We start from the raw sequence: 25,640 nt of genomic DNA, 5'->3' as shown, positions 1-25,640 counted from the left end.
CGGGTGGCCCGCTTGTGTATTTGAACCGTTTAGCAGCTAATGGAAATTGTGTTATTGAAGTACTGATAACGCGAGTCAATATTAACGACGTGGATGCAAGTTGTTTCCTCTGCTTTTCAATTGACATTTTTTGAAGCTTTCATGGATCAGATAGTAAAGACAAGACTGGAAATAATGTCCAAAAGAGGGGGAAGCAAACTGAGTAAATGTTACTCATTACTCAAATAAGCATCTTGGTTATTTAACCACTAGGTTGTGGCACTTTTTGAAAAAAATAAATTGTGACTCTGGACCACGAGACCAGTCATAAGGTATACATCATCTTAAAACATACATCACATAAATAAGCTTTCCGTTGATGCATGGTTTGTCAGGATAGGACAATATTTGGCCGAGATACAACAAAGTGAAGATCTGGAATTTGAGGGTGCAAAAAAATTGAAATATTAAAAAAAATCTCCTTCAAGGTTATCCAAAGTTGTTTGTCTTAGCAATGAATATTAAGTTTTGATATATTTATAGTAGGAAATTTACAAAATATCTTTGTGGATCACGATCTTTACTTAATATCCTAATGATTTTTGGCCCATACAGTGTATTTTTGGCAATTACAAATATACTCGTGCTACTTAGGAGTGGTTTTGTGGTTTAGGTCACAATTGTCATTAGTTTGTGTAAAGAGACGCAATATTCACAGTATTATGCTAACGTTATTACATTACAAAATGTTTGCCTTGATTTTCTTTTTCCTCCTGTTGTTTCGATCTGTGAATAGAGGGAAGTTTAGGCTTGGTTTGACTGTCTATGTTGCTTAATCCCAAGAGCCAAAGATGTGGCTGGGGGGGGTAGGGAAAGAGCTCAGACCCTCCTAACCCCACTGGCCTAAACTTGCAGTGGGGGAAGGGCTGGAAGAAGGTCATTTAACTGCTTGTATACAAGCTTTTAATCAGAACAGAAGAGCTTCTGTGCTTCTGGGGATCATTAAAATTGGGAAGGAAATTCCAATTAAAGCTTCAAATCCAGTTTTAGATCTTAAGGAGATAAGTGATGCCAGTGTTTGTTTGTAAATTCTACACTGGCCTTTTATCTGCATAAAGCTTAATGATGTAACTTTTTGCAGGTACATCCTGTTCGGCTAAAAGAACAACTGCGGATTGACATATTAATTTCAGGATTATGTTTACTACTGTTGTGCTTTGTTACGTGAATTGGCCAACATTTAAATTCCAGTCACCCCTACCCTGTGACTTTTTTTGTAAATGGTTTCAAAGCCTATTTTAAGGTCACTCCCTAAGTGTTTTTGTCTTTTCAGTGACATGCTGTGACAAGTTAAATCTGTGGTAGATTAGATCTGTAACTATAATTTCAGAGTGAATGTTGTATTGATGCCCCAAATGCTGTAACTCAAAGCCAAATCCTGCACTTTTTCCAGATTTCCAGTGAGCAGTTTTCTTGGAAACGTGTCAGTACAAAGGAGATCTTTGCTTCCTGGTGATTGTTCAAAATCACATAACTATTTCCTCTTAGGTCAAGTGGATATTAAGTAATTACAGTATTTAAAACTCAAAATAGGAATGAAATGAATCGTGCAATAAATTGGTAGTGATTCTTCAACTGAGATATACTTTTTTTTTTTTTTTTTTTTTTTTTTTTTTTTTTTTTTTTATGTTGTGAGTGTTAAGTGTACACTGGTATTTCATATCATTTTAGAGGGAAAACACAGTAGGGTCATTCCGTGTCAAATCAACCAAATTTCAAAAACTTCCCTGGCTCAAATTTTTGATTTTGTCAATACTTTTCCTGAGGAAAGATAGACTTGTATAGTGATGAAAGCCAAAATATTAAATGTCATGGATAGATATTTACTGAGTAATCCACTATTTTGTAGAGGGAGGTCAAAATGGCAAGTTACAGGGGGGGTAAAAATGACTTCAGAAAGATGGCAGGATTATTAATAGAAATTGTTAGTTCTATTAATAAAATCTGTTGACTTTAGCAATCTTTGTTGCATGTGCCAATGGTGACTATTCAAAAATGGGGAAATGGCACTTTTCAAGTTTTTCTCCAAAGTTTGCATGCTTGTAACTCAAGAAGTATTAAAGATATCTTAATGCCCTTTTAGATATTGGGTCTTAACAGACTTTCCCGTTGGCGTCTTTATTTTTAATGCTTTATGAGATTCGGTTTCAGAGATATTAGAATTTCAATATGGCTCCAAGAGTAAATAGTTAAAATTTCCACATTTTCAGTGGTCAAAAACCAAATGTGGGTCAGTTTGTAAAAATACGACACTTATTTTCTTTTAAAGAGGAACGTCTGAAGAACAAATAATGTTAAAACTACAGATGTATCTCGTTTCTTTCTGTCAAGACAACTGCACTGAACATACTGTCGAAGTGCCATAAATATTCTTTTCCCAAATTTTGTGTGACTATAACTCAAGAAGTATTAAAGATATCACAATATGATTTTAGATTCTAGTTCTTCGTACACTTTTCTAAAAGTACATTTACATTAAAAATAAGATAATGATGCTGCTATCTTTCTGAAATCATTTTTACCCCCCTGTAACGTAACTGAATCTGAGGTGAAAATTGCCATTTTGACCTCCCTCTACAAAATAGTGGATTACTCAGTAAGTATTCAATGACATTTAATATTTTGACTTTCATCACTATACATGTCTATCTTTCTTCAGAAAGAAAGACATTTTTTAGCAAAATTTAAAATTTGAGCAGGGGACCTCTAGTTGAATTGACACGGAATGATCCAGTGTATTTTTTATTTCCCCACTGTAGTTTTTGGTATCTCCAAAATCCAGTACGTCATTCTCTAATTATTTAGTGTTGGTAATACTGTGTTCAAACATGTTCAGTTTGGTGTTTTTTGATGGCATTTAAAATGTTGTGGGATTTTGTTTTGGCTCATGATGCGGCATACAATTGGTAATTGATTAAAAACCTCAAGGTGGCAAAATATCAGCCATTAAAGCAGCGGCAGATCTGAGAAACAAAGCCTTTTCGTGGTGCTTTTCCCTCAGCTTTGTACATGGCGACTGCTAGTATGTCTGGATGGGTGTTAAAGCCAGCAGCAAGGGTGGGGGAAGGGAGCGCGGCGAGCTCGCACTGCTAATTCAGCTCATGAAAGGCTTGAGCAGTGAGAGCAGCTGTCCTCCATTGTCAGCCAGCAAATTTCCAGCATGCCTCATTTCACCTCTCAATGTGAGCAGAGAGAAAGCTAGAGGGCAGAACAGAGGGGGATAAACAAACAGAGACCGATAAATGAGGGAAGGAATGAATAAATGAGAGAAAACTGTTGAATGCCTCGAGTTGCCGCAGTGCTTCTAAACGGAGGTGGGAGAGATCATGTGTTAAATGCCAGCGGTGAAGTCTGCTTGTAGCTTCGCGAAAGGTTGGAAGGTGCTCTGCTCGGATCTGCTGAGAAAAAAAGGCCACTCGAGGGCCAGAGGAAGGAGAAGGGGGAACAAATGACCTGGCTAAATGAAAGAGGGGGAGGGGGGGTTGCATTGTAAGTGGATGAAGTCTTTAACTTCCTACACACTAAGGAGCTTGTCAGCGCTCCCACAGTTCCACTGAGGCGAAAGAGGGCTGGTGAAGAAATCAGGGCTCTTGCACAGTTCACATGCTTGCACTACTAAAAGTGTAAGTATTAATTGGGACACATTACTGCCATATTAAACGATACTTTAATGCATTAGCTCACTTTCAGATTTAAAATTTCCTGATAATTTCCTCACCCCCATGTCGTCTGAGATGTTAACGTTAATTCTTTCTTGAGTCGAAAATACATTCTTGGGGGAGATTTTTCTCTCTATATAGTGAATTTCAGTGGGAGCCAATGGGTTGAAGCTCCAAAATGCAGTTTTAATGCAGCTTCAAATGGCTCTACACTGTTCCAGCTGAGAAATAAGGGTTTTATCTAGCGAAACTATTGCCCATTTTCTAAAAAAAATAAAAATGTATATACTTTTTAACCACAAATGCTTGTCTTGCACTAGCTCGACTTCATGCGTTATGTAGTCGTGTTGAAAAGGACACACATGACATAGGCATAAGTACCGACCCAGTGTTTACAAAGCGAACGTGCAAAGAAAGTCAAACACCCTTTACAAAAAAACGTGATTTATTTATTTTTTTTTTTTTGAAGGTAGAGGAGAAAATAAGATGCTATCCTACCCTACCCTACCTTTTTGAACCAAACTACTCAGACGAAGAATTAACTGCACATGACCTTTTCAATGTGATTATGCAATGCTTGAAGTTAGCTAGTGGAAGACAAGCATTTGTGGTTAAAAAGCATATGCATTTTTATTTTTTAGAAAATGACCGATTGTTTTGCTAGATAAGACCATATTCCTCGCCTGGGATCTTGTAGAGCCCTTTTAAATGGCATTGACACTTTGGGAAACTGCAACCCGTTGATCCCCATTGAAGTCCACTGCATAGAGGAAAATCCTGGAATGTTTTCCTCAAAAATCTTGATTTCCTTTGTATGAAGCATTAATTGTTGGTTCAACAGAGAAAAATACACCTTCAAAAGAAATGTTCTGGGAAGTACCAATAAGTTGCCAATTATCTTAATTTTTTTGGCCTAAAATGAGTTAAATGAACTATTTTGTTTAAAAAAAAAAAAAAAAAAAAAGAAATCTTTTTTTTTTTCTCTCAGTACTGTAGTGCTTGTAAATTCTAAAGTGAAATTGTAAAATTGAAAAGGTTAGTACACCCCAAAATAAAAAATTGTCATCATTTACTCATCCTCATATTGTTCTAATCCAGGCTTCAGTTCATTTTCGAAACGCAAATAGAAACTTAGATATTTTGAAAGAAACCTGACTGGTTTTTGTTGTTCCATTTAAAGTCTGCGTAACAAAACTGATGATTTTGAATTGATTCAACAAGTTCTTAAAAACATTATGATCGTAATCAACATGAATCAAACTGTTTAAGGCTTCTGAAGAGATATGTGACCATGACCAAAAAAACTGTCATAATTGAGATTGAGATCTGATAGCTGAATAAATATGCTTTCCAAAGCTTTCCATTGATGTGTGGTTTGTTAGGATAGGACAATATTTTGGCTGAGATACAACTATTTGAAAATCTGGATTCTGTGGGTGCAAAAAAATCTAAATATGGAGAAAATCTTTTTAAGTTGTCTAAATCAATCACCTTTTAAGTTGTCTAAATCCAAAATTAAGTTTTGATATATTTATGTTAGGAAATTTACAAAATATCTTCATGGAACCTGATCTTTACTTAATATCTTAATGATTTTTGGCATAAAAGAAAAGATAATTTAGAAAAGATAAAAAAAGACTCATACAATGTATTTTTGGCTATTGCTACAAATATAGCAGTGTATGGTCCAGGGTCACACATTTATACTATGTACAGATTTAATTTAGGCTATTCTTCAAATATGAACAGTTGATCAACACACATGCGTAGAGGAAATATGGAAAACGGACACTCAAACTGCTTGCTTTTTGAAGAACTATTTGAATCGTTAATTTTTTCTTACATGGACTTTCATTGTGTTTCAAAGATAAACATAATTCATACGGGTCTGGAATAACATGAGGTTGAGTAATTGACAGAATTACATTTTTTTTTAATGGAACAATTTCAACATTTATAATGTACAGTATGAAATATGCATAGCTGTTCTTTTTGAGATCTGCTCAACAAAACGTCTGTTAAAAAATATTACAGGGCAGAATCGTAGTATAGTATCCTAACACAATAAAAAGTTATTGTAAAGAGTTACATTTTTTGCCATTTTCTAGCACCATCACTTTAGTGTTAAAGGTAGATGACTGCAAAAACAATTTTAAAAAAACAATGGAAATGAGCATCCACAATTTATTTGTTCAATCAAAAAAAAAAAAGCTATTTAAAAAAAAAATAAACCCTAATATCGCCTCTTAGCCAATATGGTTCCAGTGTGTTGTGCATCTTTATTAAAACAGTTTCAGCTTCAGTCCTGCAGATAAAAGAGTTGAAAGAGATATGCTGCATAGTCCCGTTTGATTGCACAAAGAGTTTCGTGAACAATACTAGCCTGAAGCACACTTTCAGAAATCCACTGCAAACAGTTCATCATCCCAGAATCTTTTGGCATACATTATGCATTATGTTTCAGATGCACTAATCCTACTCTGGCCGACTGCTTAGGATGCATATTATGAATTTGGGATGTGTTGTAGTTCGTTTAGCGCTCGTTTGAACAGCTCTCGCTGTACAGAATAAGAGTGGTAACTTGCAATGTTTGGCTGTAATTTTTGTAGAAAACTTGACATAATGCGTAGCATGTGCAGCACGTTGTTTTGCTGAAATGAACATTTATTTAGCCTCCTCCTTTAGCAAAAACAGCTGTTGTATAAAGTAACCCAGTGTTGTGGGGGTGGGCACTGGACCATCATGAATCTCTTTGTAATGGCGGTTCTTTCATTTTGACAAGCACAATACTTTAAGCCCTTGGGCTGCTATGAAAAGTGGAACATTATTGTTTGATCAAGAAAATCGCAAGATCTTATTCATACATCTTTCTTGTACCGCAGAATGTGTAAAGAGCTGCCATTCACTGTTGCTTAGTCTTGTGGTGTGTTTAACATCTTTGTGCTCTGGCATTGTGTGTCGAGTTACTCTTGCTCTAATGAGGTTAGTGTCACTGGAAAGATCCTTTTAAGAAGATTAGAGGGTATTGTTGAAGATTTCAGCGACAGAATGATTTAGCATTGCTTTGTGCACGAGACAATCCAGCCTGTGTCTAGCACTGCTTTAGTTCGCAATTTACACATCTATGCATATTGGCATGAAATGTTGCGTAAAAGTCAGCTCTGGTACTAGTTATGATGGTGTAATTGAATCTGAAATGTCTTAACTCTTCTTACTGGTTCAGTGGCTTGTCTGTTGTTTGTCATCTCTGTTGGATTATTGAAAAATGCGTTAAAAATGCAATTATACCGTTGAGGTCAAAAGTTTACATACACCTTAAAGAATCTGCAAAATGTTAATTATTTTACCAAAATAGAAAGGATCATACCAAATGCATGTTATTTTTTTATTTAGTACTGTCCTGAATAAGGCATTCAAATCAAAGATGTTTACATATAGTCCACAAGAGAAAATAATAGTTGAATTTATAAAAATGACCCCGTTCAAAAGTTTACACACGCTTGTGTTTTTTTGAGTCCCTCGTTTATTCTGAATTGCCTGCTGTTCTTCAGAAAAGTCCTTTAGGTCCCACAAATTCTTTGGTTTTTCAGTATTTTTGTGTAATTTAACCCTTTCCAACTATGACTGTATGATTAAGATCAATCTTTTGAACACTGAGGACAACTGAGGGGACTATTAAAGAAGGTTCAAACGCTCACTGATGCTTCAGAAGGAAACACAATGCAATAAGAGCCGGGGGTGAAGACTTTTAGAATTTGAAGATCAGGGTTAATTTAACTTATTTTGTCTTCTGGGAAACTTGTAAGTATCTTCTGTAGCTGAATGGCAGTACTAAAAGGGAAAAAAAAGATATTTAAGCAAAATAAGAAAAATGTACAAACAAACTACATATCAGCCATCTAAATTATAGACCGATTTCAAAAATGTTGGCCAGTTCTGATATCTGGCCACTTCACTGATTTCTTCAAATATTTGGTAGCTGTTTGTCTGTTTGAAATAAAATAAAACATTTATTTCTCTTGGCTGTTATGTGCTGAATAGTGCGCTTTTGTTAAAATCATTTTTTTTTCGGTGTCTCACATTCATTTTCTGTTTATTTCGCTATTTCACACCCTCTCGTCATGGGAGCCCCTGAATGAATTAAGCAATTCAGCAACACTATTGCTGCCTTGCTGCTGAGAGTAGTGGTTTTTCTCCCCACAGTCTCAGCTACTCATTACGTCATGTAATGCTATGCATGTTTTACGTGGAGAGAACGTGCTGTGAAGTATGTTTCGCTGCTTCAGGGGTGCAGAGCGCACATGTGAGATGAAAGGCTCATATTCCCGTACTCCCATGTTCCCATAATCAGTGTCAGCCATGACCACAGCCCTGGGTGCCACCCCTCTGTTTGCTCTGAACATTGAGCTCATCCACATAATTCTACAAAACAATGTATCTGCTGTTAAGAGAGATCACTGAGCTTCTCAAAAAATGTGTAATGCTTTAATTATGGTTGTTGCTGTTGGAAAGTTGCATAGTGAAAAGTTGGTTTCACAATGGATCTTTAAATATAGATGTTTTCGACAGAATAATTGAAAACAAATTTAGTTCACGTCACTCCAGACCCATTTGCCTATCCATCTTCCATGGGAGACCCAATGAGTTATTTAGCAGAATGTTCTGTCAGCAGGGCTTCAAATGAAAAATGTATGAAAAATGTAATCCATATAAGGTGTTATATTCAAAGTAGGGAATTTGAATGTGCTGGTACCAAGTTGATACTAAAATGACGTTTCGGTATCAGTTTTAGTATTTCTGCAGTAACACGTTTGGTTCTTATTTGGTGCATATTGATCAATTACTGATTAAAAAAAAACACTTTGCAATGCAACGTTTGCACTACCAAGAAATACTTGAAGGCTGCATATGTTGTGGATGATTTAATTAGCTAATTTTATGTACTTTTTATTAGAAATGTGACATTGAGTATTGTGATATTTAGAGCTGCATGATTCTGGATAAACTGAGAATCACAATTTTTTTTTTTTTTTTGTCTCAAATTTAGATCATGATTCTCCTACGATTCTGAACTAAACAAAATATTGTTGCAGTCTGTTTAAAAGTGTTTAATTAATTAGAATGAATTAGAATGAACATTTTAAAATATATGTATTTAAATGTATTTAATACACCCATTTTAAATGTATTTAATACACCAATTTTTAATATTACGATGAAAAAGTGGTTTGAGTGGATGATTCAATGACTCACTCATAAATACTTCACTTGTTTCTTTAATGGATGAATCAGCGTTTTTGAACGAATCTCTTGACTGAATGATTCGGTGACAACAGTCACTTAATGCAATTGACACAAACGTTATTATTTTGTCAAAGGTTTAATAGACACGGACGAATTGTTGTCATTTAAAAAGGGATTGCATGGGTGTTTGAATCAAGATTGCAATCTTTTAACAATTAATCGTGCAGCTTTAGTGATATTTCACTGGTGTTTTATTGAATATTGTGAAATGTTTGTTTAGTGGGAAGTGTTTTGAGTTTTGTGAAGTTTCACTGGCATGGGGCTCCTGAAATTTTGGTTTCTTGATAACGAAAAGCTGTTATTCACTAAATCTGGCTAAATAATGCATATTTAAGAAGAAGAAGAAAACATGCAAGTGTAAAATTATGAGGGTAAAATTAGAATGGGCGATATTACCAAAATCTTTTCACGATATGAGTAATTTTATTTCACGGTAGCGATATATATATCACAGTATAGTTGTTTTTGCTTTAAATAAGGTCTTTATGATATCAACATTTTTGATACCATAGAAATAGTTCTTGTCACCAGTGTCAATATCACAAAAAAGCTAATACTAAAATACTAAAAAACTAAATTATAAAAAAACAACAACACAAGCTCACTGAAGACAAGTATAAAGTTAGCGATTAAAAAAGAATAAGAAACTAATTAAAAGCAATAGGACAAAAACTACAGTAGAACAAATAAATAAATGCTACATATATTGTATAAAGTAATCAAATGCATAACAATACTGCATGTTCTTCACTGTGTAAATTAAATATACATTTCTTCTTATTAAAGTTACAAATGTGATTTAGTCAAGAGCAGTGAGATTTTCTCTCCTCTGTTGTTTGTTTAACATAAATGACAGACAGCAGGAATATTAGACTGCTGTCACTTTAAGAGCTGCCCTGATTCAGTATACTGTTACATGCAACCTGATATGATTATGAAAACGTACCTGTGGGAACTTTTTCGCAAGACATAAATAGCGCCATGTATGTTTCTTGAGGCATTCAATGTGAAATGTCCACTGAGTGGCATTAAAAGTGTCTTATGTGACTTTTTATGTGACGTCGGTTTTGTATGTGTCACCGCAGTTCTGACTTGAAATGTCCGTTGAGTGGCACCATAACTCTAATGCTCCGTGACGTTTTAAAATAACGTACCATCTGCACTACACCTAAACCTACCTGATAGTATGAACAAAAGTGATTGTGACGTAAAAACGCATTTGCAAGCTTGTTTTTCGATCTCTCATCTTTCTGCTCTTTCTTCGTGAATCATGTTTTTCACAGGATTTGTACCCAAGGATCCACATCATAAGTCCAATTCTGTGCCATATTAGCTACCAAGCAAATTTGTTACATCCGGAAAGCGAAACGTACAGCGCTGTAATCATGACGGTGTATGAAAACGATTACAAGCGCTCGCTGTTTTACCGCCTCTAGTGTTAATTTCTGTTGGAAACTGCAGTGATGTTTACTTTTTGGTACGTATTTTGAGTTCTCACAGGTATGTTTTCGTCATGAGATCAGGTAGGTTACACGTGTGTTTTCTTTTTCAGCTGTTTGCTTTTACTAAAACTTAAATGACTGTACTTATGAGGATACTTGCAAAGATGGGCATTTACAAGTGTATTTAAGCATTCAAGGTCTATAAAATGGCAAAAATAACTCTGTTCGATACTCCTACGCTCTATGAGCAGTCTTCACACGCGCCCGCATCTCTGACAGCGCTCAATCTAGGTAGCATGCACATATAGCCATATGAGTTCTCGTTCGCTTCTGATTACGTTTTAACGGCTTAAAATCAGTTGTTTTTAAACCGCAGTGCTTAAAAACACATGCAAACGGCACATTTTTGTGACTGCATAGCATACCGGCCTCATGTGAGTGTGTAACCATGATAGACGGAATAAACCAAAATCTTTGCCTCTTGATAAATTCTACTCTGACTGTGGCTGGAGTGCTAACAGTTGTGGGCTTTACTCCAAAACTGTGTGCCTGGCTTCATCATAAGTGTCCATAAATATCCAATCAAATGAGGTGAAATTAGAGGACATGCCCATTGTGTTTACAGCATCTGGCCAGAACCAGTTTTGTGCCATTTTATCTGCGGTGTCAATCTGTAACCAGCTGTAATGATGCGCACGCACGGAACTGATAAAAGCGTTTTATGTGTAAATCATGTTCGACTGCTTAGTCACTCCTTGTTGTACCTGACTGCAGCTGATTGATGATGTTTTAATATGCCTAGTATCAGTGTGTTTTCCCTGATATTGTGAGTTTCTGTACTCAGCAGAAGGTTACACTGATTACTGCAGGAGTTGTTAATGAATCATTGCCCTTCCCCTCGGTCTTTAAAAGTGTAAGTCTGCACAGTGTTCTCGGCGTTAATTGCGTCCCCCTACTGCGACCTTCTCACATTTTATTTGTGGGATCATGATTGATGTTCAAGTTACCCTATTTAACCGTAAATTAAATTGTTTTTCTCTGGATGGAAACAAAACAGCTATTTAATAGAATTCTTTTTCAGTGGAAGAAAAGAAAAACATGTAAATAATGAAAGAATTTTCTTTTCTGGGTGAAATGTCCCTTTAAATGTATTAGCTTGTTTGTATTGAATTTCACATGTGGATAGGGCCCCTTAAAAGGGTTTGATCCATAGAGCAATGATAGTACAGATGATGCTGATAAGAATATTGATCTTAAACATGTGGCTGGTGCTTTATTGTGGCTGAACCGTTGTGCTCATGCCAATAACTGCTCTTATTGATTAGAGGAGATGACATGAATAGCTTGTTTTGAAACTAAAAGCTGAACTTCTAATGATTGTTAACAGCTTGTCCTCATCACAATATGCTTGGCTTAGAACACAGGTTTTTAGGAAATATATTGAACAAAAATGTATTCATTTTTTTGATAATTTGGCAATTTTGGTGGAACTAAAAAAACGGTTTGATTTAACTTGAAGTTTCTGTTAAAATTGCTTACATTTTATGCATATTATAAAATTTTTTACATATGTTGAATGGAATTTTTTTTATTTTATCTAAGCAGTCAATTTTGAATATCCATTTTAAAGTCCCCCTGTAGTGAAAATCAAGATTTTTATGTTGTTTATTTGTCTATGTGGTGTTTTTAATATGCTTTTAGACAAACCATGCGCCAGTCCATAAATTAACACCATTGCTGAGTAGTTTCTCCTTAAAACTGTAGTTTCCCAGGGGCTGTCCCAGAAATGCAGTTTGAAACAGCCCTTTTTTTGCTGTCACAAACTTCAGTAACCAACCACGTCAAAGGATAGATTCCTACCATTAGCATGCAAAATATACCAATAGGATTATCAGCACAAAACCAAGTATTAAATAGAGCATTTAATAGAGCATATAGAGGACAACCGCTAGGCACTAACCGCTAACTTGAAAAATAACCCTTGGCAACGGTGTAAAAGTAGCCCGGAGTCAGACGCACCTCTCCCGCATTGCCGTCTGCGCTTAACTCGCATATGCCCGGGGGCGCGAACTGGAATCACAAACTAGGCTGCATTCGAGTCTTCAAGGCATTTTGGGGGCACAACAAGTACTTCAAGTAAGTAACTTTAACAAATGTTACAGTATCCACTGTAGTTGTCCGCTAGTAAAAACAAGTTTTATCAGTCATTATCCGTGTTTCGCCATTATATAGCGTTTACTGCAGTTCAGTTAATGGGGGCTCTAGCTGGTGTGACTGCATGGGGGCGGGGCTATTTTGCATATTCATAGATCCGTGTATAGTTAATGAGGCAAGGGGTGTAGAGTTACAATCAAGCTGTTTTAAGGCATAGAGAAAATTATTTTTGTAAGACAAAACATTTAAATATGTCATTTTGATGATCAAAGATCAGTTTTAAGGGATACATTTGACCAAACTTTGTTATGGTATATTTCTTACTTTCTGTCGATACAATATAATTCTGATTTCGATATAAACAGTACTTCAAAGGAGAACTCCACTTCCAGAACAACAATTTACAAATAATTTACTCACCCCCTTGTCATCCAAGATGTTCATGTCTTTCTTTCTTCAGTTATGAAGAAATTCTTTATATAATGGACTGGTATGGTGCCCCGATTTTGAACTTCCAAAATGCAGTTTAAATGCGGTTGTAAACGATCCCAGCCGAGAAAGAAGGGTCTTATGTAGCATACACGTTGGTTATTTAAATAAAAATAATACAATTTATATACTTTTTAATGCCAAACTCTCATCTTGTCTTACTCTGCTTGGACTGTTTTTGTTCCGGTTCGTGACAGTTAGGGTATGTCGAAAAACTCCCATCTCATGTTCTCCCTCAACTTCGAAATTGCCCTATATCGCTGTTTTACCTTTTTTGTTAAGGGTGTTTGATCTTCTGTGTACTTGTGTCGGTACTTCTGCAGCGATGTAGGATGATTTTGAAATGATTTTTGAAGTTGAGGGAGAAAATACGATTGGAGTTTTTCTTGAGCCAGAATACACAGAGTTCATGGAGAGCAAGGCAAGACGAGCATTTGAGAATAAAAAGTATTTAAATTGTATTTTTTTAATGAAAATAACCGATTGTTTAGCTAGATAAGACCCTTCTTCCTCGGCTGGGATCCTTTACAACCGCTTTTGTGATCGTTTGAAGCCACATTTAAACTGCATTTTGGAAGTTCAAAATCGGAGCACCATACCAGTCCATTATACACAGACATAATTTCTTTTCGACTGAAGAAAGAAAGACATGAAAATCTTGGATGACAAGGGGGTGAGTACATTATATGTGAATCTTTGTTTTGGAAGTGGACTTCTCCTTTAAAAGGACATGTGAACATGTACCACAATACCAAGATATTTCTGAATCTGATTAAGAAGATTCACGTTTTACATGGCTACCATTTTCAGTCTGATTGAGCCATCAATCTGATTACAAACAGATTACTTATTTGCTTGAAATTGCAGCTATTCAAAGTAAAATGCATTCCAGAGAATCTGGAATTTAAAACATTCAACTCTCATAGGATGGTAAGGATCCTTCACTGTCCTTAGCAAAAACTGCCTTGGTGGTGTGAATGTGTGAATTGGGTTTTTCATTTTTCATTGTTGAATTTACCCATTTGTCAGGCTTTTAGGGTTGTATTTACCTGTAGTGTAGAAGTGCTTTGGCATTGATACTTAAACTGAATGAAATGGTGAAGTGGTTCTATATAGCTGTTGACCTGACAGTCACTTTATCAGAACCAGATGTACAGTCTGTACACACTACATCTCCTGTTTGAATGGCGGCCACTGTAGGAGAGCCATGCAACCCTGACCTGACTATTTCACTGTATGTGCACTATAACTGTGACCACAGTGATACAGACCAGTGTTAATGATATTGTCTCTAGATAGTAATGTAGACTAATAACTAGAAGACCAACAGTTGTGAAAGAATAGCTTGGTTTTGGCTTGTGCAATATTTCTTAGACACTGTTACTCAGAATACAATGTGCCTCTTTCTAAATTTCAGTAGCCTAGCAAATACAAAAGAATGTGTGGTAAAGATTTATTCAAGTGAGCTCTTAAGTTTCACCATAAGTGGATGGCTGGGGTTTTTCACAGATCAGGTCACAAGATGTGATCTCTGTGGGAGTTGCCTCCTGTAGTGAAACTTTGCACTGTTTTCATCACTATGGGGGCGTAACAAATTGGAGGTCATGTGACAACTCTGTATTCTAGAGTTTAAAACTAAAAAAGGAGAGTTCAATGTACAATATGTCTAGTGCAGTAAATATTGAGATCATTACAAAAATTAAGCCTAAATGTAAAATTAAATAGATTTTTCAGTGTTCACCATTATGAGGCACCAAGTCAAGTTAAAAGTAATTAAAACCACTAAATCAGTGTGTTAAATTGACAACTCTAAACATTCCGACATTCTTCTAAGTATGTGAAATTTGTTATCTTTTTATAATTTTTGGGCTCATTTCTGGTTTGCTTGATACTGTTATTAATGGAGAGAGTGTCATTCACAACACGTTCCTGCAGTTTCTGCTTTAGTATCATTTATCAAAGTCACCCTTAAGCAAATTTCTGCACTATTATTTGAAAACCATTGCCTGAAGTACAAAATCCTAACAAAGGTGTTGTAGCAAAAAACTGATCTTCTCAACTCAAGCTGTTTTGCGTGACATTTCTAACAGTGTCTTGAGAGCCAGTTCAGAATAAGGGTTTGTGGGTGACTGGATGTTTTTCCCAACATCTTTTGTTCAGTTTACTAGACCCAAGTTCAGCTCAGAGGTCAGAGAATGGTGAAAAGGCTGTTGCTCCCATGGGTCTGTATATATGTTGTATCTGTTAGACGGAGTACCACCCACATAGAGTCTTTCCTCTGTTTAGAGGAAGCAGCAGAATGCATTACTTCCATAAATAGTTGGCTTGTGGTTCTCCAGGGAAATCTAGCAGCATGAAAAACAACTTGTCTTGTAAGTGGGTATATAAAACATTGTTTGGTTCTGTCATTGTGCACTATTGCACACCGGAAATTTGTAGTAAGATGTTTATTCTGTGTGTCTTACAGTGACGTAATTCACTCAAGTTCTTAAATCAGTCTGGTTTTAGTTCAATCTCATCACAACTGATCTAAGCTCATAGAATGAACAGAAGTAATTTTTTCCTGCAAATCATAAATGCTCACCACATTTCAAATGTTGTATTGTGTTTAAAAGCATTCTGTGGTCGCATTAACGGTTTTGAAAATGATACTTTAAACATAGCTTGTCTTGCTCAGATTCAATTTATACACTCTTAAAAATAAAAGTTCCAAAAGGGGTTGTTCGCAGTGACACCACAGAAAAACAATTTAGGGTTCCCAAAGAACCTTTCAGTCAACAGTTCTTAAAGGGATAATTCACCCAAAAATGGAAATTACCTCATAATTTATTCACTCTCATGCCATCCTAGGTGTATATGACTCTCTTCTTTCTAGGGATGTTAACCGATGACCGTTTGACCGGTGGTTGACCGTATCAACGTTAACCGGTCAAAGTTGTCGGTAGTCGGTTAAAAAAGTGATATCTAAATTAGGCTATTATAGACAGTGGACTATACGCTACTACAGTTAGCCATCTCATTCCTCATCTTTTTGTGTTAAGTGAACAAATTATCCCTCACACTCAATTTTTCATAACTCGCCTGTTTGTACTTAATAAACCAATAAAAACATTTGGCGCGAGGTCACAGCGTTTGGGTTCGCGCGCTCACAAGGTTTGCGAAAAGTAAAGGCAACAGGCTAAAACACTCGAGGTTAGAGCGGCGTCTCTTCGGAGCTGTCATTTTCTTAAATGAGCCGTGGCAATGTTTCAAATGAGCTTCTAACCTAGACAAACGCCTTTATTTTCAAAGCGATCACCTTGTACCCAAACCATTTGAAACTAAGGAGCCATTTGTCCTACGATTACATACAACAAGCTCTTCGGCGCCGCGTTTGCGGGACTCATGTTTCGCGCTGTAGGGGATTTTAAAAAAGTGACGTGAGTGGCAGTGTGTGTGTGTGTGTGCGGGAGGCAGAGCGGCAGAGAGATGCGACAGAGTTGCGAAATTGCAGGCGCGGCTCGAAATGGCTGTTATTTCAAATAGCGTACCATATTTTAAACTAATCGGTTAACCGGTTTCAACCGGCTAATGAGGCTCGGTGGTCGGTCAAGAAATTTTTTAGTTTTCGCCATCCCTACTTTTTTTCTGACCAATACAATCTGTTACATTAAAAATGTCCTGGCTCCTCCAAGCTTTATAATGGCAGTTAATGGATGTTAAGATTTTGAAGCAAAATAAAGTGCATCCATCCATCATTAAAAGTGCTCCACATGGCTCTGAGAAGTGAATTAAGGCCTTCAGAAGTCAATCGATGCATTTGTGTAAGAAAAATATACATTTTTAAAACTTGATAAACTAAAATCTCTAGCTTCTGCAAACACCAGTCATGAATTAGAAGTACAAAACAAGGATTTGTATTTAAAAAAAAAAAAAAAAGATTACCTCCATATTTAGATAGATATTTTTCTTATACAAATGCATCAGTTTGCTTTATAAGGCCTTTATTAACCATCCGGAGCTGTGTGGATTACTTTTTATGATGAATAGACACACTTTATTGGCCTTAAAAATTTCAACACCCATTCACTGCCATTATAAAGCTTGGAAAAGCCAGGGCATTTTTTAGTATAACTCCAACAGTAGTCTGAAAAAAGAAAATCATATACAGCTAGGATGGCTTGAGGGTGAGTAAATCTGGGGTAATTTTCATTTTTAGGTGAACTTATCCCTTTAAAAATTTTTTTTTTCTTAATTTGAGGAACATTTAATAATCTAAAGAACCGTTTTAACTAGAAGCAATTTTTTGTGCAATGGAAATATTCCACAAATGTTGAAGTTCTTTATGGAACCATAGATAGCAATAAAGAATTGTATATGTATGTTTAAACAACCCCCCCCAATTCATAATTTGTTTAAATTGCAGCTTGATTGTGAGTAACACAATAAAGATAAGTTGTTGTTTTTACTGTTAAGTACAAAAACTTTACTAAAGGTGTGACAATAACTCTGGCATATACTGTAAAAAAAAAAAAAAAACATAATTTGTTGAGTCAATTTAAAATAATTGTTACAGCGCAGAATTTAAGTTCAGTCAACTCAAATAAGTTTAGTCAACTTGAAATGTTAAGTTGTACTAAGTGACAACTTATCTGATTTGCCTAAACAAACATGAATGAACTCAAATATCTAAGTTGTCACTTAGTACAACTTAACATTTCATGTTGACTAAACTTTGAGTTGACTGAACTCAATTTTAAGGCAGTCGGGTAACAAATTATTTTAAGTTGACTCAGTACATTATTACAGTATAGTTCTTGAAAACAGATTTAATTTACACAGTAAATTAATTGGTTTCTTTTTCACTTTGTTTTATTATTATAGTTGTATACATAATGTTTTAGATTTTTATTATGGATATTTTATAGTTTAAGAGTAAAAGTTCCAAAAAAAAAAATTTGACAGCAAGCAAAAATAAATGATGATGTTGTAAAAAAGACTGCTTAACGTGCATAAAACAAACATAAATGGATCACAACAATGGGCATTTGGGAAAATGACTTATAAATAGACTTGTTTTTCTCCAGGATTGTAGGCCAAAGTTCTAGTTCATGTTGCTGGAGCGCTGGATGTTGATTCTGGCGCTCAGCAGTCGTGTTGCGCTTTTGCATTGGTTGTGAAAAGGTGTATGACGAAGCAGAGAGGCTGTGCTTCTGAGCTGATTTCCTCTCAAACCAGCCTTTTCCAGAGAGGGTGACCTTGACAAGAATGTGGATTATTATTGTAATAGATACTGTTGTTAGTGAATGACTAGTCACACCAGGAGGTGGTATTATGGAGGAGGGGAAAGAATTTGCTCTGCTGCCCCCTCCTCCATGTCTGTTTTACTCTTTATCACTCTCACCCTCTGATCTGTTACATATTATTAGTGCTCGGCTTGACATCTGGATCTTTTTTTTTGGTCCTCCAGCCACCCTTTTTGCATTTAAGAAAAGAAAGCAAGATGTGGTTTGACAGAGCACTCAAAGCAATGTGAAATTAGCTGGATCTCCTGTGTCTCGAACAAGCAAGCTGAATTTTTGTTCACAGAAAACATTCTCACTAGCTGACAAGATCGCTCATCATTAAAGCATGTGTGCTGTCTGTTATTCTAACAGTCCTGAAAGGTTCCACATCATCAAACTCCTAGAATGAGCCACAGTGCTTTCATCAGCCGACATTCAGCTCTTTGTATTAGGCCTTTTTTATTTTGTTAATGCAGATTTCATACAGTTTAATTAATGTAGAAGCAGGCAGGGGGCTTTGCGACACTTGTATGAATCTATGGAAGTATTGAGAGAAAATACCAAAAAAAATGTTTTTTTTTTTTTTTTTTTTAATTTACATTTTTTTTTTAGGCTTTATTAAAAAGTTAAAATGTTAAAACTGACCAAAAATTACATAGTTATTTACTTGCCTAGTAAGATTTGACAGCAACAAAATCTGGATGTTGATCTGGACTACCAATCAAAAGTTTTTGAACAGTAAGATTTTTATTTTTTTTTTTTTTTTTTTTTAAGTTTTTTAAAATAACTGTTTTCTATTTGAATATATTCCTGTGATCAAAGTTCAGTTGTCTGCATCATTACTCCAGTCTTCAGTGTCACATGATCTTTCAGAAGTTATAGAAATGAATACTGTTTTTTTAGCAAGGATGCTTTAAATTGATCACAAGTGATGATAAAGACATTTAGAATGTTACAAAAGATTTCTATTTCAGATAAATGCTGTTCTTCTGAACTTTCTGTTCATCAAAGAAACAAAGAAACGACTACTCAGCTGTTTTAAACAGAATAATAATAAATGCTTTTTGAGCAGCAAAACAGAATATTAGAATGATTTCTGAAGGATCACGTGTCTGGAGTAATGATGCTAAAAATTCAGCTTTGAAATCCCAGGAATTAATAACATTTAAAAAAAAATTTAAATAGAAAACAGTTATTCAAACTTTGACTGTTTTTGCTGTACTTTGGATTAAATGAATGCAGACTTGGTGAGCAGAAGAGACTTAAAAACATTAAAAATCTTACTGTTCAAAAACTTTTGACTGGTAGTGTACATGATTTTAAATGTAAATGTAGACACTGACATCAGCTGAAGTCATTGTCCATCTTCTATTACACTGAAAGAAATTGTAAAAATAATTTTCACTCTGAAATTGTTAGTAAATTTCACAATTACAAAGAAACAGCAGGTAACACATTGAATTGAGCATGAAAGTGAAGACTAAACTAGTGTTTTCTTGTAAAACATACTAGTAATACTTTTTCAATCTTTGAAAAATAATTCAAAGTGTGTGTTTTAGTTCAGTTCTTCATTTTCAATTTTTTTTCTTTTTCTTTTTTTGTTGATTTGAAGATAAATGACAGGAACTGTTAGTGATTAAAGTTGAGTAGAAACAGTTAGTCACAACTTGTAGATCTCTGGTGATTTAATCGCTGTAGCTGGGTTTCCATCCAAGGTTTTATGCGCGAGTCATAGAAAACAAAATTGTCACTTCATGATAAACTGGCACTAAATAGTACTAAAAAAAATAGGAGAAGCCAGTGAACATAATAATTTTCATATATAATAAATTAGTTGTGCACAGACAAAACACAATAAATGCTGTCATTTCTTTGGGATTTGGATGCTGCTGTTGTGGGAATGCAGTTGTGTAAGACAGTTCTCAGAGGCAATTATACAGAAATACTTTGCTTTGACTTCTCTCGGGCATTTAAGAATGACCATAACATTTCAAATGCTGTGCAACAAGATTGGTCCGCTGGTTAGTCAGGTTGTGTCATCCTGTCTTGCAAAGTCACACAACTTTTTTTTTAATGCACACTAAGATTTATTGTTTTTTTTGGCATTTTTGCCTTTATTGTATAGGACAGATCAGATGTGACAGGAAGCGAAGTGGGAGAGAGAGGGGGCGGGATCGGGAAGGGTCCTCGAGTCGGGATTCGAACACGGGACGCCCAAAGCGCAAAGGCGCTCTATGTCGGTGGGCTGCCCACAAGGCTATCAGCGCCACTTTAATGCACACTAAGGAATTTATTTGGCGAATTCGCATTATTCCCATTATTCGCATTAATCTTCTGACGCACGAATCAGATACCACCTCAAGCGAATGAAATGCTTTTTTGCAAATTAAGTGACTTTGTCCCTCAAAATGTAGCATTTTCATCACTTGTTTTTCATGCGATACTTCAAAACGGGCATAAAAACAGGGTGATGGAAACATAGCTAGTGTGAACACCCCTTTGAGTCATGATCCTAAAAAATCATTATCCGTAATGTTTTATCTTGTTTTTATAACAAAAGCATTGATAATTCCGAAGGTCAGTTTTTGCACATCAGTGCAGAATCATTTGCAGCGCTTCTGTGAAGCCTTTCCTTTTTGCTGCTGGCGTTCCTCTCTCAGGCATCCATTTTCTCCAGCAGCAGCTATGAGGAATGCAGGTCGCCACTCTCGCTCAGCTCAGGGGCCTTCCCTCTTCCCCTCCAGCCTCCCACAGGCCCGTAAACAATACTGGGCATGAGCCCAAGCTAACCAGCTGCATGGAGGAGGCCAAATGAGGCAGGATGGGGGATGGGCAGACACGACCGAGCCATGTTGAAAGAATGGCGTTCAAAACACCTGCTGTGCAGAAGCCAGTCTACCAACCAACCACATTTTCACAGCAGAAGGTGCAGTGCAAGTAAATGCTCACTGTGGCTGTTTGTGGTAGTAGTTGGCTTGTTTTATGCTGGCATCATTTTGTTTTCATCAGATGCACACATGACATTTAGATAGATAGATCTGTACTCCCTTTTTACATGCTTGCAAGTTTGATCCTTTACGGAGATGAAAAAACAATTTTACCTTGTCCAGGAAAGATTTTTCCTTTACTTCCTCAGAACTAGTCAACCATGTCTGTTTTTAAGCCACCAGCCTTCAAGTTTAAAAGCGTTTATCTCGCCATCCAATTCGGAGAACCAAAAGGACATATGCTGATGGACAACATACTGTTTTTAGTGCTTGAAATAAGCCTAAGCTCAGTTGATCAGCGTAGGTCATCTGTTATCTTGGAAAGCGCAGAAGCAGTTAAGTAAAGCTGACAGATTACTGCCTCAGAGCCCCAGTCCAGCTGCTATCAGAGCAGAACAGTTGAATTCAGCCGTGGTTTGGTTTAACTGACTCTCTGCTTCATGTTTTTTTGCAGGGCACTTTCACACTAGAGTCTGTTTGACATCAGAGTTTGGTTTTTGGTTTGTGCGAAAGCTGTTTAGCGTAATGTGGAGATGGGAACCTTTGATGCTCACCCAATTTTGGAAAGCACTGGTCGCCATGCTGCGGAAAACCCACTTGAGAGCACAGTTAGGTACCAGATTTTGTAGAAACACATAATAGGAAGTGTATTTTCAATCCCCCCCCCCAAGTTATTAGGACTGAAGTTAATATGTTAAATTGAGATTAATAAATGACAAAATGTATGTAAAGACTGGAGATTAAAAGGATAGTTGACCCAAAAATGAAAATTCTGTCATTAATTACTCACCTTCATGTCGTTCCAAACTTGTAAGTCCTATGTTTATCTTCAAAACACAAACTAAGATATTTTTGATGAAATTTGAGAGCTTTTTGCAAAAGTTCAAGGCCCAGAAAGGTAGTTAAGGATATTGTTAAAATAGTCCATGTGACATCAGAGGTTCTGCCTTAATTTTATGAAACTATAAGAATACTTTTTGTGTGCAAAGAAAGTAAAATAATGACTTTATTCAACAATTTGTTCTCTTCTGTATCAGTCTTTGACACGCGTTCACAAGAGTACCGTGACAAAAAAAGTATTCTCGTTCTCTTTTCTGGTCCTCAAATGTTTTAGTTGCACTGCTGTCTTTGCAGGGTCAGAAAGCTCTCAATTTCCATCAAAAAATATTTAAATTTGTGTTCCAAAGATAAAGTAAGGTCTTACGGGTTTGGAGCAATGTTAGGGGTGAGTAATTAATAACACAATTCTCATTTCTGAGTGAACTATCCCTTTAATTGTAATTATTTTAGTTGTACTAACAATATCAAAGCCAATCATTTATTTTGGAAACAATAAACTAAAATTCAGGGCTCTACGCTTACTTTTATTTTTAGGAACACTTGTCAAATTTAGGAGCACAGTCAAAATTTCAAATCAATAATCAAAAATATCTGATCAAAAATTAGCCTAAGGTAATATTTGTCTCCTTAAAGTGATTTACAGGGGAATTTGGTTTATGTCTTGTAATGGCATTTTTATAACTTTATTAAAAGTATGTCATCTTTTATGTCAAATTTAAAAATATAATAATAATTATAAAGGTTTTAAAATGTCTAATTAAAGCAATAAAATAACAACGAGTAGAATAAGAATAAGTTACCAATCAATTGAAATCAGTATTAACAAAATGAATTTTTACAACAGAGGTGGCACAGAAGAACTCAAATGTTGCTATAAGTGTATTTTCAGATGTTTAATGAGGCTCAGAGGTGGCATGAGTGCAGGTAAATTCATAAATTCATGTAGAGATTTTTTTAATATAGAAATTTGAATATAGAAATATTAAATGATTTAAGTAACTGGAAAGATGCTTTTAAAATAAAACAAAAACTGCCAGTAGGTGGTGGCAAGTCACTGATTTTATTACTGACTCATTCATTCATTTGATTCATTTGAACGGCTGATTCATTCAGGAATAAAGTAAGTGACTTTATTAATGGGAAATTTATTGACTAACTAGATTTGTTTAAAACGAAACAACACTGTGTTTACATGAAGATGTGCAGCGGTGTAGCTGTGACTTTTCAAACTATTTTCATCGAAACGGAGCAAAATGAGGCAATACTGTTTTAGTCAGACGTGTAAGTCACTTAATATTAACTTCTTGTTTATTGAAATGCTGTATTAATATCCCATTTACAAACTCCCTCAATGATCATTAAAAGCTGTCACTCATCTTAGTTCATCAAAGTTCCGTTAATTAACGAAGCTCCCTGCAATGCACAATGAATCTCTTATTTATACCCTGGCTACGCTTCGTTTATGAAAGGATTCGTGAGATGTCTGTGATACATTACTCAATGCTGCAAAAACACACAGAAACCTTTGAAGCTGTAGTATACACGCACAGTAGTTTTCAGTCGCAAGCGTGACTGAAATGGTCACAGTGTAGAGCCCTGAAATTGTTGTCTTTTTTGTAATATAATACTTACTATATATAGCCCGGTTTATTATCTTAATAGGGTTATCCTTTTGCAAGGAGGTTTGTCCTGTTTTATGGGTCCTTGGCATCAAAAGGTTTGAAAACCACTCACTTAAGATCCTATTCGTGTTGAAATGAAAGTAGTCTGACCTTTCGTGCAGAAATGAACCACAGTTGATCATGTATAATTTACCTATCTATGTCTAATTGTTTGCCTTCAAGCAGCTTTTATTCTTCTTATTGATTCTTTTTCAAACTCAAGTTTGGACCAAAGTAATGAAACCAGGTGGGAAAACAGCTTGAGACATTCCGTCTGAGCTGCATAGCTTTCCAGTTGAGATTGATGGGTCAAGGACGTTACAGAGCCCATCATGCATGCGTGCTGATTGCCTGTTTATTAGGCTCCATCGATTCCATCTCAACGTTTCACCCCCAGGCCCTGCTATCATTCTCAGATTGATTCTTGCAGTTTTGTGTTTGGAGTCGTAAAAGGCAATTGTTTTATTCCCCCTATTATTTTTTTCTAAGCATGTCTTCTGGGAATGCAGAATCTGTCCTTATAGCAACAGGCGAACAGGCTCCACAGGCTTTCTGTAGCAGCTCTGCCTGCGGAAAACGTCTTCATCATTTATAAAAATCACTTCCATATTTGCGGCTCTAACGGAAGGCTAAGCACCAGTGAACTGGATACATGGGAGGGGCGATTATTGTTTTTTAATTAGGCAAGAATAAATCTCTGCTGTTGTGGTTTCGATGTATTTTCAGTTCCCTGCTTTTGAATCTTAAGCAGCGTTGGTTATTAAGCCAAAAGCTGCAAACAGGAATGCAGAAACACTGTTTTCTCTTCCTTGGAAGGGTGATGATATAATCTTATCTCATTGTTTGTAAAGATGTCGACGAGAGACCTCAGGACGCTTCTCTTTTTAGACCTGTTTGTTTAGCGCATCTCCACAGACGGCTGAAGATTAAGCTGTTTCATCTGGCAACTGCTGTGAAGATTCGTCTCATCTCCTGTGGCCGCTGCGCCTTTTTCCTGGCTTAGTGAAGTTATTGCTTTCTCTGTGAGTGAAATAGAGTTGAGCTTTGAACTCTTAAGTATGCATGGCTTCTGCTTGCTTCTGCATTCTTCAGGCCTGAGTGTACTTCCACTCTTGTGGAACTGGCTCATAGTTCGTCCTCAGTTATGTGAAAGTAGCCCGCGTGGACTGTTGCTCGCATTGTAAGCGTTTTGTGAGATCTGATAACCTGCTGAAAAAGATAGTACATCAGTTACAGTTTCAACTTAAGTTTGGTAACTTGAAATGCCTTTAGAGTTAGTGATAAATGGCAAGACTGAGCTATTGATTCATCAATTTCACATGGTACTTCATTTGATGTGATTTGTGACCCTGGGCCACAAAACCAGTCATAAGGGTAAATTTTCTGAAATTGAGATTTGAATAAATAAGCATTCCATTGATTTATGGTTTGTTAGGACAGGCCAATATTTGGCCGAGACACAACTAGTTGCAAATCTGGAATCTGAGGGTGCAAAAAATCTAAATATTGGGAAAATCGCCTTTAAAGTTGTCTGCAATGTTGTCTGTTCTTAGCAATGCATATTACTAATCAAAAATTAAGTTTTGATATATTTACAGTAGGAAATTTACAAAATATCTTCTTGAATCATGATCTATACTTAATATCCTAATGGTTTTTGGCCTTAAAAACAAAATGTAAAATTTTGACCCATGCAGTGTATTTTTGGCTAATGCTACAAATATACCCGTGCTACTTATGACTGCTGTTGTGGTCCAGGATCATATATTTTCCTAGAAAAACAAGGATTTAAATGAAACAA

The 25,640-nt window shown here is 36.0% G+C and overlaps 1 protein-coding gene across 2 annotated transcripts in view; it reads left to right on the top strand.

The window, feature by feature from the left end:
* znf609b (zinc finger protein 609b) overlaps nt 1-25,640 on the top strand; it is a 57,993-nt gene that overhangs the window by 8,806 nt on the left and 23,547 nt on the right. The gene's annotated exons all lie outside the window — the stretch shown is intronic.

Source organism: Labeo rohita, chromosome 7 (genome assembly GCF_022985175.1).
Source record: "Labeo rohita strain BAU-BD-2019 chromosome 7, IGBB_LRoh.1.0, whole genome shotgun sequence".
Taxonomy (NCBI): domain Eukaryota; kingdom Metazoa; phylum Chordata; class Actinopteri; order Cypriniformes; family Cyprinidae; genus Labeo; species Labeo rohita.
This window is presented reverse-complemented; position numbering and strand designations above follow the sequence as displayed.